This window comes from Aquarana catesbeiana, linkage group LG02, assembly GCF_042186555.1.
Source record: "Aquarana catesbeiana isolate 2022-GZ linkage group LG02, ASM4218655v1, whole genome shotgun sequence".
Taxonomy (NCBI): domain Eukaryota; kingdom Metazoa; phylum Chordata; class Amphibia; order Anura; family Ranidae; genus Aquarana; species Aquarana catesbeiana.
The window spans coordinates 785,208,056-785,224,579 of record NC_133325.1 but is presented as its reverse complement, the minus strand read 5'-3'; the positions used below and the strand labels follow the sequence as shown (position 1 = coordinate 785,224,579).

At 43.5% G+C, this 16,524-nt stretch overlaps 1 protein-coding gene across 5 annotated transcripts in view; it reads right to left on the bottom strand.

The window, feature by feature from the left end:
* The window catches only part of ZBTB20 (zinc finger and BTB domain containing 20), a 1,365,016-nt gene that overhangs the window by 935,150 nt on the left and 413,342 nt on the right, over positions 1-16,524 (bottom strand). For all 5 annotated transcript variants that reach the window (XM_073617411.1, XM_073617410.1, XM_073617409.1 and 2 more), the window contains one exon: positions 678-730. The gene's annotated coding sequence lies outside the window, so the exon portion shown is untranslated. The remainder of the gene's footprint in view (positions 1-677; positions 731-16,524) is intronic.

Below are 16,524 nucleotides of genomic sequence, written 5' to 3'. Positions count from 1 at the left end.
CCTCTACACTTTCACCCTTCTTAACACCCAACCATCTCCCATCCCTGTCCACAAATCGTATATGAAAGACTCACAACGAGGCCTCTGGCTTTACCACCTTATTTCAACCTTTACAAACATTATGGACCTTCACACTACAAAATCGCAGAGTTCCTCACAACAGTTTGCAGACTTTCTATCCCACCCCCTGCATTTAACCTTTTTGAGGCCTCTGGCCCTCCAACCCTATTTCAAACGTCACAAAGGCTATGGACCTTTATACTTCAAAATCGAGGCGTTCCTTAGGGAAAAACAATCTCTTGACCTTTATCCTTCTTGCCCCTACCCTTTCGCCCTTCTTAACATCCAACCTTCCCGCCCTTCCTGTTCACAAATCCATAGATAGGAGGGAGGATCCCCTCACCGCGTCCTTAATTAAAAAGTGAGAGTGCCCCATCTTCATCTGACGGTCTCACAACCTTTTCAGCTATACAAGTCCACCATAGACTATCTTATAAAATGTTAAGCCTTGTGTAGTGGGTATCGTTCTTGTCATCTGCAAACTGAAATTTGCTTAGGAGGCTTGTAGACTATTCATATCTAAATGTATGGTTCTTTTAGGTTTTATCGACACAATAAAACCCCAATTGCATGAATTAACATCCAGAAAAAGTGAACAAAGAAGAGGATGAACTTACCGATTTGGTGAGTCTAGAGCAGCAGCAGCAGATCCTAAGACTCCTTTCTCATGCTGCAGAGAAAAAAAGAGGATATGTACATTTAGACAGTGTGAATGGGACATCTTGTGTCTTCAAAACATCTGAATGACGAGATATGGATTTGGGTGTGGGAATATTTTGTTTTATGTATACATATCAACATATATTCTACCTGGCAGCCACAGGCCAAACAAAACACTCATCAGACAGCCTTTCAGGTGGTGTAAACACAAAATGCAGCCCTGCCATCGGGTATTGTTGGTGGTAGAGGGGGATTTTACATGTGCAGACTAGAAGGGAAGGATCTGGGAGGCAAATCATTAATTATGTGCTGTTATTAAAGCGGAACTCCAGGCTGATGATAAAAAAAAAAAGTCAATAAAGAAAAGAGAACACACACAGACACACACACACCCCCAAACGGGTTGAACTGGATGGACTAGTGTCTTCATTCAACCTTGCCAACTATGAAACGATGAGAGAAGTCTGGCCACGGTGCAGAACTCAAGGCAAATATAAAATGAATGCAGCTCTGTATTCATTAATACATCATTACATTTATTGAAATTATCTGAATTAGACTTCATGTCAGCATCTTTCAGTGCCTGTGCAGCAAAGCTCAGAGAAGCAGCACAATGAGCTAATCAGTTGTGCAGAGTAACAGAGAGATAAGCTCATCAGTCTTCTGCTTCTCCTTTTCAAATTCCCTAACCACTTGCCGACCAGCCGCCATCATTCTACTGCGGCAGGTCGGCCGGTCCGTAGCTATACGTCAGCTCGTGGGATCGGGACAGCAGGCGCACGCACGGGGGTGCCGATGCTCGTGGCAGCGATGACCGCCGGCCACGAGCGATCGCGGGCACGAGAGACAGAACACGGTAGTGTGTGTTCAAATCCATGTTCTGCTCTGTGAGGAATGACAGATCGTGTGTTCCTATTAGCTAGGAACCACGATCCGTCACTTCCTCTAGTCAGTCCCCTCCCACTTCAGTTGGAAACACCAACACAGTTAACCCCTTGATCGCCCCCTAGTGTTAACGCCTTCCCTGCCAGTGACATTTTTTACAGTAATCAGTGCATTTTTATAGCACTGATCGCTGTATTAATGCCAATGGTCCCAAAAATGTGTCAAAAGTGTCCGATGTGTCTGCCATAATGTCGCAGTCCCGATAAAAATCGCAGATCGCCGCCATTACTAGTAAAAAAAATAAATAATAAAAATGCTATAAATCTATCCCCTATTTTGTAGACACTATAACTTTTGCGCAAACCAATCAATATACGCTTATTGTGATTTTTTTTTTACCAAACATTTGTAGTAGAATACATATCGGCCTAAACTGAGAAAGAAATTTGTTTAGTTTTTTTTTTTTTTTTTAATGGGGATATTTATTATAGCAAAAAGTACAAAATTGTGTGTTTTTTTTTTCAAAATTGTCGCTCTTTTTTTTGTTCATAGCGCAAAAAATAAAAACTGCAGAGGCGATCAAATTCCACCAAAAGAAAGGTCTATTTGTGGGGAAAAAAAGGACATCAATTGTGTTTGGGTGCAACGTCGCACAACCGCGCAATTGTCAGTTAAAGCGATGCAGTGCCGAATCACAAAAAATGGCCTGGTCATTCAGCAGCCAAATCTTCCAGGGCTGAAGTGGTTCTAAAGCCTTAAAAGAGGAGTGTGGGATTTTTTATTTTTATTTAGAATCATACTTACCTATACTTCTGACAGAGGCTTCTTATCACATGGTCAGCTGTGACCAATCACAGAGCTGATCATTGCGTGAACCAGGAAGTGCCGGTAAACAGCATTCCTCGGTTCGCGCTGACAGGGAGAGCCGATCGGCGGCTCTCCCTGTCAGGGGGGGGGGTCTGTGCTGATATATATGCACATTGATTATAAGCACAGCCCCCATCAAATGTACCCACAAGCTGCCAATCGGTGCCTAGTCAGTGCCCCATCATAAGCCCCTGCCAGTGTCCAATAAAGTGCCAATCAGTGCTCACTACAGTGCAAATCAGTGCCCACCATAGTGCCAATCAGTGTCCATCTCAGTGCCCAGCATTAACACCTGTCAGTACCTGTCCAATCAGTGCTGCCCATCAGTGCCATCTATTAGTGTCCATCAATGCCGCCTGTCAGTGCCAATCAGTGCCAATTAGTGCTGCCGTTCAGTGCCAATCAGTGCCGCCGGTCAGTGCCCATCAGTGCTACCGGGCAGTGCCCACCAGTGCCGCCCGTCAGTGCCCATCAGTGCTGCCTGTCAGTGCCCATCAGTGCTGCCTGTCAGTGCCCATCAATGCTGCCTGTCAGTGCCCATCAATGCTGCCTGTCAGTGCCCATCAGTGCCGACAGTCAGCGCCCATCAGTGCCGACAGTCAGCGCCCATCAGTGCCGACAGTCAGCGCCCATCAGTGCCGCCTGTCAGTGCCCATCAGTGCCGCCTGTCAGTGCCCATCAGTGCCGCCTGTCAGTGCCCATCAGTGCCGCCTGTCAGTGCCCATCAGTGCGGCATATCAGTGCCGCCTATCAGTGCCCATCAATTCTATATATCAGTGCCTCCTCATCAGTGCCGACTCATAAGTGCCCATCAGTGAAGGAGAAAACAAAATTTTATAACAGAAACGAAGAAAAACTTTTTTTTTTTTTTTTTTTTTTAAATGTCGCTCTTTTTTAGTTTGTTTAGCAAAAAATAAAAACCACAGAGGTGATCAAATACCTCCAAAAGAAAGTTCTATTTGTGGAAAGAAAATTATAAAAATGTATTTTGTGTACAGTGTTGTACGACCGCGCAATTGTCATTCAAAGTGTGACGGCGCTGAAGTGGTTAAACAGTATAGACACTTATTTTTAATATTTTACTTAGCTATACCTACAAAAGGGGCCACAGCCTGAAGTGATCCAATTTTCTGACTACAGTTCCACTTTAGAGTATGAAGCAGACAGTGAGCAAGTAAGTCCGTTGTGCTGCAGTGCTCCTGTGTTTAAAAAGGGTAGTCAGGCTGATAGCAGGAGAAAGCAGAGCGAAGGAGAGGTGCTACTTCTCCTTTCTCTATCCAATCACTGGCTGGTGGAGGGACAAGACCTGCTTGACAGTTACTTTACTGCAGCAGAGGAAAAAAGCAGGTCTCTCCTGCTCTGCCAAAAAAGGGGTGCAATATGTGGCAGAGCTCTGTAAATCTCAGGACTGGATGGACAGAATAAAAAAAAAAATTCTTTATCTGGTAAAAAAAGCCCCCTTATACATATTCCATCTGTGTATTTAACCGTCTGCCTGGAGTACGGCTTTAAAGTAGCCCGTACTGAGTAACAAACTCTTAAGCCAAGTGCTGTGTAGCGGGCACCATATGGTGACAGAGACTGCCATTGTTAGAATAATCCTCTTGACAGCACTAAGGGAGCCTGCCGAAGTTTTCTATGCAAACCATAGTTGGCATGCTCCTAAAGTTGGGGCATTTCAGGAAGCCGCAATGGTGCTCTTAAGAAGATTATTCTAAACAACAAAAGGTGCGCACTTTATGGGGCCTACTCGCCAGGATTTAGCTTTGCTTTATAGTTTTTTTTGTTTGTTTTTTCCCCTTTCCTCAGTACAGGTTCACTTTAGCCACATCAGCCCCGGAAGAATTTGCCCCCTTCCTGACCAGAGCTTTTTTTTTTGCGATTTGGCACTGCGTCATTTTAACTGACAATTGCGCAGAAGCGCGACGTTGCACCCAAACAAAATTGATGTCCTTTTTTTCCCCACAAATAGAGCTTTATTTTGGTGATATGATTTGATCACCTCTGCGGTTTTTATTTTTTGAGCTATAAACAAAAAAAGAGCGACAATTTTGAAAAAAAAAAAAAAACGCATTATTTTTTACTTTTTGCTATAATAAATATCCCCCAAAAATATATATAAAAAAACAATTTTTTTCCTCAGTTTAGGCCGATATTTATTCTTCTACATATTTTTGTTAAAAAAAAAAAAAAAAATCATAATAAGCGTATATTGATTGGTTTGCGCAAAAATTATAGCGTCTACAAACTATGGGATAGATTTATGGCATTTATTATTATTATTATTTTTTTTACTAGTAATGGCGGCGATCTGCGATTTTTATCGGGACTGCGACATTGTGGCGGACACATCTGACACTTTTGGCACTATTTTGGGACCATTGTCATTTATAAATAGCCGCTGATTACTGTATAAATGACACTGACAGGGAAGGAGTTAAACACTAGGGGGCGATCAAGGGGTTAAGTGTGTCCTAGGGAGTGACTCTACCTGTGGGGGGGATGGGCTAGCTAGGACATGACAGCGATCACTGCTCCCGATGACAGGGAGCAGTAGATCTCTGTTATGTCACTAGGCAGAACGGGGAAATGGCTTGTTTACATAGGCATCTCCCCATTCTGCCTCTCCTTCTTACGATTGCGGGAACATTGAGTTTGCGGGACCCGCGGGCATGCTATCGCGCCATCGGCGGCGGGCGCTTGCCCGCAAGGTGGCAAATTCAAAGGGAGCCACTCTGCCGACGTATATGTGTGTGCGGCGGTCGGCAAGTGGTTAAGCAACACTTATCTTTAAATTTGTTTTGTAGACTTCTGCTATAATCTGCAGCAAACTCAAAACTGGTAGGGGTGACTAGAGCCATTCCAGTGTCATCTCTCCCACTTGAGCTGGTGGTAAATTATAAATACAGTACTGGTTTGCTGTGGGTTATACTGGGAGTGTCTTCCCTCCAGGGGAGAATTGAGCTGGGAAACAGGAGGACATTTGCAGAAAAAAAAAAATATGTGGGGCTGGTGGGCTTGGGTGACGATACACCATTCGCACCCAGAAGAAAAATGTATTTTAGATTTCTTAACCACTTAAGGACCGGGCTCTTATTTTTCAAACTTGGTGTTTACAAGTTAAAATAATTTTTTTTTTTTGCTAGAAAATCACTTAGACCCCCCCCCCCCCCAAACATTATATATATTTTTTTCAGAATAAAATGGCGGCCGTTGCAATACTTTATGTTAAACCGTATTTGCGCAGCGGTCTTACAAGCGCAATTTTTTGGGGGAAAAAAGTATGCTTATTTGAATTAAAAAAATAAGAAAAGTTAGCCCAATTTTTTTTTTTTGATATTGTTACGCCAAGTAAATTGACACCCAACATGTTGTGCTTCAAAATTGCGCCATCTTGTGGAATGGCGACAAACTTTGACCCTGAAAAATCTCAATAGGAGATGTTTAAAAATTTCTGCAGGTTACCAGTTTTGAGTTACAGAGGAGGTCTTTTGCTAGAACTATTGTTCTTGCTCTAACGATTGCGGCGATACCTCACATGTGTGGTTTGAACACCATTTTTATATGCGGGCGCGACTTACGTATGCGTTTGCTTCTGCGTGCGAGTTCGACGGGACGGGGCACTTTAAATTTTTGTTTTATTTTTCTTATTTATTTTACTTTTTATTTTTTTATTTTTACACTGTCCTTTAAAAAAAAAAAAATGTTTGGGTCACTTTTATTCCTATTGGAAGGAATGTAAACATCCCATGTAATAGGAAAAAATGCATGACAGGACCTCTTAAATGTGAGATTTTGGGTCAAAAAGAGCTCAGATCTCACATTTACACTTAAATGCAATTAAATATATAAATATATGCCTTTAAAAAATAAATAAATAAATAAATATAAATTCCCCTTTAAGACCATTGGGCGGAAGTGACGTTTGACGTCGCTTCCATCATCCAATGTCATGGAGCCGAGCGGGGCCATCTTTCCCTCACTCAGCTCCATGTCTCAGAGGGGAGAGGACCGGATCGGCTCCGGTAAGCGGCTGAGAAGACCGCAGCATGGCGGGGGGGGGGGGGGGTTCCTCCTGCCACCAATATAAGCGATCTTGCGACGAATCCGCCACAGAGACCACTTTTATCAGAAAGAGGACTGTCTCCTGTTTAAGAATATACCAGGGTTATGGCAGCTATCTGTTGCCACAACCCCAGTATTCTACGTCTAAATACCGGCGGGCGGTCCGCAAGTTGTTAAAACCAGCTGCTAAACGTTGCTGTGCCAAAAACAAAAAAAAAAAAATACTATTGCTTGTATCTGCATATAAAAAAAAAAATAATATACACTTGTACAGCCGTGGCCATAAGTTTTGAGAATGACACAAATATTAATTTTCACAAAGTCTGCTGCCTCAGTGTTTTTGTCGGATGTTACTAATGGTATACTGAAGTATAGCTACAAGCATTTCGAAAGGGTCAAAGGCTTTTATTGACAATTACGTGAAGTTTATGCAAAAAGTCAATATTTGCAGTGTTGACACTTCTTTTTTCAAGATATCTGCAGTTCTCCCTGGCATGCTGTAAATCAACTTCAGGGCCACATCCTGACTGATGGCAGCCCCCAATTCTTGCATAGTCAGTGCTTGGAGATTGTCTGAATTTGTGTGTGTGTGTGTGTGGGGGGGGGGGGGTTTGTTCACCCGCCTCTTGAGGACTGACCACAAGTTCTCAATCAATTAAGGTCTAGGGAGTTTCCTGGCCATGGACTCAAAATTTCGATGTTTTGTTCCCCAATCCACTTAGTTATCACTCTTGGCTTATGGCAAGGTGCTCCATCATGCTGGAATATACATTGTTCCGCACCAAACTGTTCTTGGATGGTTGGGAGAAGTTGCTCTCAGAGGATATTTTTGTACCGTTTTTTATTCATGGCTGTGTTCTTAGGCAAAATTGTGAGTGAGCCCACTCCCTTGGTTGAGAAGCGACCCCACATATGAATGGTTTTAGGGTGCTTTACTGTTGGCATGACACGGGACTGATGGTAGCGCTCACTTTTTCTTCTCCGGACAAGGTTTTTTCCGGGTGACCCAAACAATTGGAAAGGGGACTCATTAAAAAAAATGACTTTATTCCAGTCCTCGGTAGACCAATTCCTGTACCTTTTTCAGAATATCAGTCTGTCCCCGAGGTTTTTCCTGGAGAGAAGTGGCTTCTTTGCTGCCCTTCTTGACACCAGGCCATCCTCCAAAAGTCTTCTCCTCACTGAGCATGCCCAATGTGCTCACATCTGACTGCTGCCACTCCTAAGAAAGCTCTGCACTGGTGGTGCCCCGATCCCGCAGCTGGATCAACTGTAGGAGACGGTCCTGGTGCTTGCTGGACTTTTCTTGGGCGCCCCAAAGCCTTCTTCACAAATGCAGTGGAAATGTTTTTTTTATGGGATGAAGTTCATTTTCATGGGAAAGAGGGACTTTGCAATTCATCTGATCACTCTCACTCTTCATAACGTTCTGGAGTATATATGCAAATTACCATCATAAAAACTGAGGCAGCAGACTTTGTGAAAATTATTATTTGTGTCCTGAAAACTTTTGGCCACGGCTGTAGCTACAACACTACCCACATTCCTCGACTTCTAGCTCCAAGTATCTTGCAATTTCCAGTTGGGAAACTTGCATTTCCCATTTGTGCAAAAGCACAGCACGAGAAAGGCTAGACATAGCAAAATACAAAGCAACAGCGCAATTAATAATTACAAGGGTATATATATGAGTATAGTTTTGCTTTAAAGTTCCCCACTGTTGCAATTAATTAAAAAAAGGATAATATTTGCACATTTTTATGTGATCATAAATCAAGATCCCGTTTAAGACCTGTACTGCTTATTGGGCATGAGATTCACACAAAGGGAACACATTTTAAAGTAAGAAAACGAACCACCAATAAATGTTATCACTTTAATCACGTTCACTCCAGGCCTAACCGATCAGACAAATTAATGCCGGCAAAAACTGCATGTTTTATCGCTTTCCATAAACGTTTTAGGGCTTGTTAGTTCAATGATTAAGCAAAAATCTAAAATGAAAATTGTTGGAAATTTAGTAATAAAGAAAATGTGAAAATGGGAATAATAATAATATTTTTTATGCGTATCTAAAGCCAAAACTTTATTCTTTAAGTTTTGGAAATGGAACCTGTAAGAGAACTTTATGGCTATCGGTGTTCCTGCTGGAGAGATACATTCTTTCAATTCGACAATGATCACCAGGACAGAAATTGATAAGAATAAGAAATAAAGCTGCCCATACACCAAGGGTCGGCAAGCTGTTGGTCGTGATCTACCCATCGACCGTGGGCAGCCAATGGCAGATTACAAACACATCCCTGATTTGCCGGCCCTTTGTAGCAGAGGGGCAGAGGACACTACTGTTGGAGGGGCAGAGGACACTACTGTTGGAGGGGGGGGGGGCAGAGTACATAACTGTGTGAGGGGGTGATGTGAAGGGGGCAGAGGACACTACTGTGGGGGGGGGGGGGGGGGTAGCAGAGTGGCAGAGGACACTAATGTGGGGGGGGGGGTAGCAGAGTGGCAGAGGACACTACTGTTGGGGAGGTGGAGGACACTACTGTGGGGGCTGGGGTACAGGACACCATGGGGGGTGTTATGAAGTGATATGAAGGGGGGGCAGAGGATATTACTGTGGGAGTGGGGTGGTGGCACAGGATACCACTACGACACATTATGTGTTCTTCAAGCTAACTTTTTATTAGGGGCTTGCTAGCAGGGACACTTCTAGTTGGTATCAGGGGGCAGTGGACACTACAGTGGGCGGTGATGTGAAGGGGGGCAGAGGACCCTGCTATGGGAAGCAGAGGATACTACTGTATTGGGGGGCAGAGGACACTACTGTGCGAGTGTGTGTGTGTGGGGGTGGTGGGTAGCAGAGGGGCGGAGGACACTACTGTTGGGGGGGGGCAGAGTACATGACTGTGTTTGGGGGGTGATGTGAAGGGGGTTGGTGTACAGGACAACATGGGGGGTGTTATGAAGTGATATGAAGGGGGGCAGAGGATATTATTAGGGGCTTGCTAGCAGGGACACTGCTATCAGGGGGCAGTGAACACTACAGTGGGCGGTGATGTGAAGGGGGCAGGGGCGGACTGACCATTCGGGCACTCGGGCACTGCCCGAGGGCCCCATGCCACTAAGGGGCCCCATCAGGGTTGCCAGCCTCAATAAAACCAGGGACAGTATGTAAAAATCTGTGTTTTTTTAAAAATCCCAAGATTATAGCTGCCCCGCGTCTCCAGTACCTTTTCATTGTGTGTATGTGTATTCTGTGTGTGTATACTGTGTGTGTATATTGTGTGTCTGTGTGTGTACTGTATGTGTGTGTGTGTATACTGTGTGGCCCCATAATCTATTGCCTGGGGGCCCCATAATCTCCTATTGCCTAGGGGCCCCATAATCTCCTATTGCCCGGGGGCCCATAATCTTCTCCTATTGCCCAGGGGCCCCATAATCTCTTATTGCCCGGGGGCCCCATAATCTTCTCCTATTGTCTGGGGGCCCCATTAGTTGTCAGTCTGCCCCTGGAAGGGGGGCAGCGGACCGTGCAATGGGGAGCAGAGGATACTACTGTATGAGGTGCAAAGGACACTACTGTGGGGGGGGGTGGGTAGCAAAGGGGCAGAGAACACTACTGTTGGGGGGCAGAGTACATAACTGTGGGGGGAGTGATGTGAAGGTGGGAAGGACACTACTGTGGGGGTTGTGGTACAGGACACTATGGGGGGGTTATGAAGTGATATGAGGAGGGGCAGAGGATACTACTGTGGGAGTGGGGTGGGGGCACAGGACACCACGGTGACACATTATGTGTTCTTCAAGCTGTCTTTTAATTAGGGTCTTAATATGAGGGCACTTGTGAAGGCTCAATCCAGAGCCCGCTCTGTGTGTCTATAGACATACAGAGCATGTCTCGGCCATGCCCCCGGCTCCCTCACCATTGTTTGTGATTGACAGCAGCGGGAGCCAATGGCTCCCACTGTTGCCTCTCTGTCCAACGATGTGCATCACTGATCGGGATCAGGCTCAGGTAAGTATTAAGGGGGAGCTGGGGGGGCTGCAGGTAAAAGAAAAACCTTCAGCCTTTAGAATCACTATTGCATTTGCAAAAAGAAAAAAACTATTTCCAAGATAAATAACATAGAGAAAGCAGCGATAAGCACAGTTTTGAACTGCACGTGCAAGGCAAAGAATATTGTGCTCCACGTCAGGACCATTAGCATATAAACCTTTGGCTGTTAACTCCTATTGAAGCACCAATAAAACTAAAAATTGGAAGTTCAGTGTATTTTGCTCAAGGTCCTTCTGAATCCTCTCTAGGAAACTAGGATCAGTCCATGTTATCCCCATGTTTGCACAGCCTTCCTGCAGGTGCGCTGGTTTCCTCCTACAATCCCAAATTGTCTAAAGGATATTTCAAGGAACTCCATCGCAGATTTTTCTCTCATTCTGCTTCAGATAATACAAACTGCTATGGCTGCTAAGGGCCCCATTCAGCATTCCACTGCAGTGCATTATGCCATGCTTTAACGTGCGTTGTGTTGAGGTAGTTCATTCTCAACGGATGAAAAAAAAATGTGCATGACCATTTCTTAAACAATGCAGAGAACCGCAACACGCGGTATCTGCATTGTGCTCTGCTGTACAATGTGTTGGGGGTCCAATTGACCATGAATGGCACAGCAATGCACCTCACATAGAGCAGGTGCATTGCCATGTATTGTTGCCAGGGGCGGACTGACCATTCGGGCACTGCCCGAGGGCCCCATGCCACTAAGGGGCCCCATCAGGGTTGCCAGCCTCAATAAAACCAGGGACAGTATGTAAAAATCTGTGTTTTTTTAATAAATCCCAAGATTATAGCTGCCCCACCTCTCCAGTACCTTTTCAGTGTGTGTATGTGTATTCTGTGTGTGTATATTGTATGTCTGTGTGTGTATACTGTATGTGTCTGTGTGTGTATACTGTGTGGCCCCATAATCTCCTATTGCCTGGGGGCCCCATAATATCCTATTGCCTGGGGGCCCTATAATCTCCTATTGCCTGGGGGCCCCATAATCTCCTATTGCCCGGGGGCCCATAATCTCCTATTGCCCGGGGGCCTCATGAGTTGTCAGTCCGCCCCTGGTTGTGGCCACATGTTTTAACCACTTGGTGACCACTTTTCTGGAAATTTTTGTTTACAAGGTTAAATCAGTATTTTTTGCTAGAAAATTACTTAGAATCCCCAAACATTATACTTTTTTTTTTTTTTTTAGCAGAGACCCTAGAGAATAAAACGGCGATTGTTGCAATATTTTATGTCACACAGTATTTGCGCAGCAGTCTTTCAAACTTTTTGGAAAAAAATATTTATGAAATATATGAAAAAACAAAACAAAACACAATAGTTACTCCAGTTTTTTTTTTTTTTTGTATAATGTGAAAGATGATGTTACGCCAAGTAAATAGATATCTACATGTCGAGCTTTAAAATTGCGCCCGCTAGTGGAATGGCGACAAGCTACGGTACTTAAAAGCGTCGCTTTAACCACTTGCCGACCAGCCGCCGTCATTATACTGCAGCAGGTCGGCACATTCCTGTGAGCCGTCGTAGCTATACGTCGGCTCCTTTAAGTGGGAGCAGGCGTGCGCGCTTGCTGCACTACAGGGGGGGTGCCGATGCTCATGACCGCCGGCCACAAGCGATTGCGGGCACGAGAGGCAGAACAGGGACGTGTGTGTAAACACACAAATCCCTGTTCTGCTCTGAGAGGAGTGACAGATCGTGAGTTACTAATAGCTAGGAACCACAATCTGTCATCTCCTATAGTCAGTCCCCTCCCCCCTACAGTTAGAACACACCCAGGCAACACAGTTAACCCCTTGATCGCCCCCTAGTAGTAACCCCTTCCCTGCCAGTGACATTTATACAGTAATCAGTGCAGTTTTATAGCACTGATCGCTGTATAATTGTCAGTCATCCCACAAATGTGTCAAAAGTGTCCAATGTGTCCGCCATAATGTCGCAGTCACAATGAAAATCGCAGATCGCCGCCATTACTAGTAAAAAAAATAATAAAAATGCCATAAATCTATCCCCTATTTTGTAGACGCTATAACTTTTGCGCAAACCAATCAATATACGCTTATTGCAATTTTTATTACCAAAAATATGTAGAAGAATACATATCAGCCTAAACTGAGAAAAATTTTGCTTTTTTTTTTAAAAAAAAAATGGGGATATGTATCATAGCAAAAAGTGCAAAATATTGTGTTTTTTTCAAAATTGTCGCTCTTTTTTTGTTTATAGCGCAAAAAAAATAAACCGCAGAGATGATCAAATACCAACAAAAGAAATCTCTATTTGTGGGAAAAAAAAGACGTCAATTTTGTTTTTGTACAGCATCGCACTACCGCGCAATTGTCAGTTAAAGCGACGCAGTGCCGTATCCCAAAAAATGCTCTAGACATTGAGCAGCCAAATCTTCTGGGGCTGAAGTGGTTAAACATTTTTACAGGTTACCCGTTTAGAGTTACAGGTAACTGTGCTAGAATTGTTGCTCTCGCGCTAACGATCGTGGCGATACCTCACATGTGATGTGAACACCGTTTACATATCTGGGCGCGACCTACGTATGCGTTTCCTTCTGTGCGCAAGCACAAAGGGATCGGGAGATTTAAATTCTTTTTTTTTTTTTCTTATTTAATTTTACTTTTTAATTTTACTTTGCGCCTTTATTTTTATTACTGTCCCTTCTTGCCCAGGCCAATTTTCAGCTTTCAGCACTGACACTTTTTTTTTTTTTTACACAAATAGAGATTTATTTTGATGGTATTTAATCACCACTGGGTGATTAAAAAATGAAAAAAGACCGAAAATTTGGGGAAAAAAAATGTTTTTCATAGTTTGTTATAAAATTTTGCAAACAGGTAATTTTTCTCCTTCACTGATTGGTACTGATAGACTGTACTGATGGACACTGAAAGGCAGCACTGATAGGTGACACTGATGAGGAGGCACTGATTGGCAACACTGATTAGCAGCACTGGTGGGCACTGATTGGCAGCACTGGTGGGCACTGATAGGTAGCACTGGTGGGCACTGATTGGCAGCACTGGTGGGCACTGATTGGCAGCACTGCTGAGCACTGATTAGCAGCACTGGTGGGCACTGATTGGCAGCACTGGCGGGCACTGATAGGCAGCACTGTTGGGACTGCACTGATAATCAGTGCCCTCATTATCAGTGTGGATGTCCTTTTTACAGAAGCTGGTTATCAGCTCTCCTCACGCTGACAACATGAGGAAAGGAATGCCGATAATCGGCTTGTGTTTGCATCGTGATCAGGTATGATTGGACACAGCTGATCGCATGGTAAAGAGTCTAGGACACAGCGATCACAGAGTGCGCCGCCTGTGCGCCACGGCAGGCGCGATCACAGGAGGACATCATATGACACCGTCCCAAAACTGGCCAACCCCGCAACTATAGCACGGTCGGCAAGTGGTTAAGGAGAGGCGGGAAAACGTCCACGATGACGGAAGAAATGGGCTGCCAAAAGCCCAAAGGATGGAAGCAAATGTGGAAAATGAAAAGGTTACGAGAATATGTTCGAAGCAAAAGACTGGAACTGTGGCCCGTCAAGTGGATCGCCAGTTCCTGGCCTAGAAATGTATTCCGAAACTGGACCCAGCCACTTTATTCCCCGGACTTAGCACCCTGCGACTTTTGGCTGTTTCCAAAATGTAACCCCCAGGTTTTACCTCCATCAAGAGGACTATTACTCTTTCACAGGTGCAGTTTCAGATATTTATCCTTAATTCTTTATGTTCAGTATATATTTCAAATTTAGGAACCATTTTTGTATAGGCTATATACGTACTCTGTTATAGGTGCCTGCTCTTTCCTTCCCTCTCTCCCTTCCTCACAGTTTGTCATAAGGCATATAACAATCTTTATTAAAATTTAATCGGTAAACGTATCAATTAAGTATTAAAAGAGTTGAAAACTGGATGTGACACTGTTTGTTAACATTGTTGAAACATACAATGAATATCTTTTTTACATTGTTTTTTGATTTCTGTATGAATTTCTCTGTTCATAATATGTTTATATATAATTACAGTATATAGAAAATTTTTGGTATAATCCGAGGCCCTGATGAAGAGGGTTATCCCTCGAAACGCGTAGGCCATTCACCTGGATTTTCCAGTCAGGATCATACCCTGGATAACCTTATTGTAACAATGTTTTTAAACCGTTCTTTATACCTTTTTAAAATTCATTACGTGTATGTATAGAATAAAGATTTGTTTATATTTTTATTAAAAAAATCTATTATTTGTGTTTTCATTAGACCCTGCAAGGTACAGTTGTGCTCAAAAGTGTACACACCCTGGCAGAATTTATGATTTCTTGGCCATTTTTCAGAGAATATGAATGATAACACAAAAACTTTTCTTTCACTCATGGGTTAATGTTTGGCTGAAGCCATTTATTATCGCTCAATTGTGTTTTCTCTTTTTAAATCATAATGGCAACAGAAACTACCCAAATGACCCTGATCAAAAGTTTACATACCCTGGTGATTTCGGCCTGATAACGTGCACAAAAGTTGACACAAAGGGGTTTGGATGGCTATTAAAGGTAATCATCCTCACCTGTGATCTGTTAGCTTGTAATTAGTGTGTGTATATAAAAGGTCAATACGTTTCTGGACTCCTGACAGACCCTTGCATCTTCTATCCAGTGCTGCACTGATGTTTCTGGATTCTGAGTCATGGGGAAAGCAAAAGAATTGTCAAAGGATCTGCCGGAAAAGGTAGTTGAACTGTATAAAACAGGAAAGGGATATAAAAAGATATTCAAGAAATCGAGAATGCCAATCGGCAGTGTTCAAACTCTAATCAAGAAGTGGAAAATGAGGGCTTCCGTTGAAACCAAACCACGGTCAGGTAGATCAACTAAAGTTTCAGCCACAACTGCCAGGAATATTGTTCGGGATGCAAAGAAAAACCCACAAAATACAGGACTCTCTGAAAACATGTGGTCTGGTTGTTTCAAGAAGCACAATAGGGAAGCACTTGAAGAAAGATGGGCTGCATGGTCGAGTCACCAGAAGAAAGCCATTACTATGCAAATTCCACAAAGTATCCCACTTACAATACGACAAACAGCACAGAGACAAGCCTCAAACCTTCTGGCACAAAGTCATTTGGAATGATGAGACCAAAATTGAGCTTTTTGGCCACAACCATAAACGCTACATTTGGAGAGGAGTCAACAAGGCCTATGATGAAAGGTCCACCATTCCTACTGTGAAACACGGAGGTGGATCGCTGATGTTTTGGGGATGTGTGAGCTACAAAAGGCACAGAAAATTTGGTCAAAATTGATGGCAAGATGAATGCAGTATGTTATCAAAAAATACTGGAGGAACATTTGCATTCATCAGCCAGGAAGCTGCGCATGGGACGTACTTGGACATTCCAACATGACAATAATCCAAAACACAAGGCCAAGTTGACCTGTCATTGTCTACAGTTCTGGAGTGGTCATCTCAGTCTCCTGACCTCAATATCATTGAGTCACTCTGGGGAGATCTCAAATGTGCATTTTATGCAAGACAGCCCAAGAATTTACAGGAACTGGAGGCTTTTTGCCAAGAGGAAGGGGCAGCTTTACCATCTGAGAAGATAAAGAGCCTCATCCACAAATACCACAAAAGACTTCAAGCTGTCATTGATGTTAAAGGGGGCAATACGCGGTATTAAGAACTGGGGTATGTAAACTTTTGATCAGGGTCATTTGGGTAGTTTCTGTTGTGATTATGATTTAAAAAGAGAAAACACAGTTGATTGGTAATAAATGGCTTCAGCCAAACACTGACCATGAGTGATAGAAATGTTTTTGTGTCATCATTCATATTCTCTGAAAAATGGCCAAGAAATCATAAATTCTGCCAGGGTGTGTAAACTTAGGAACACAACTGTACATGTAAAGTCCCACCTCATTTT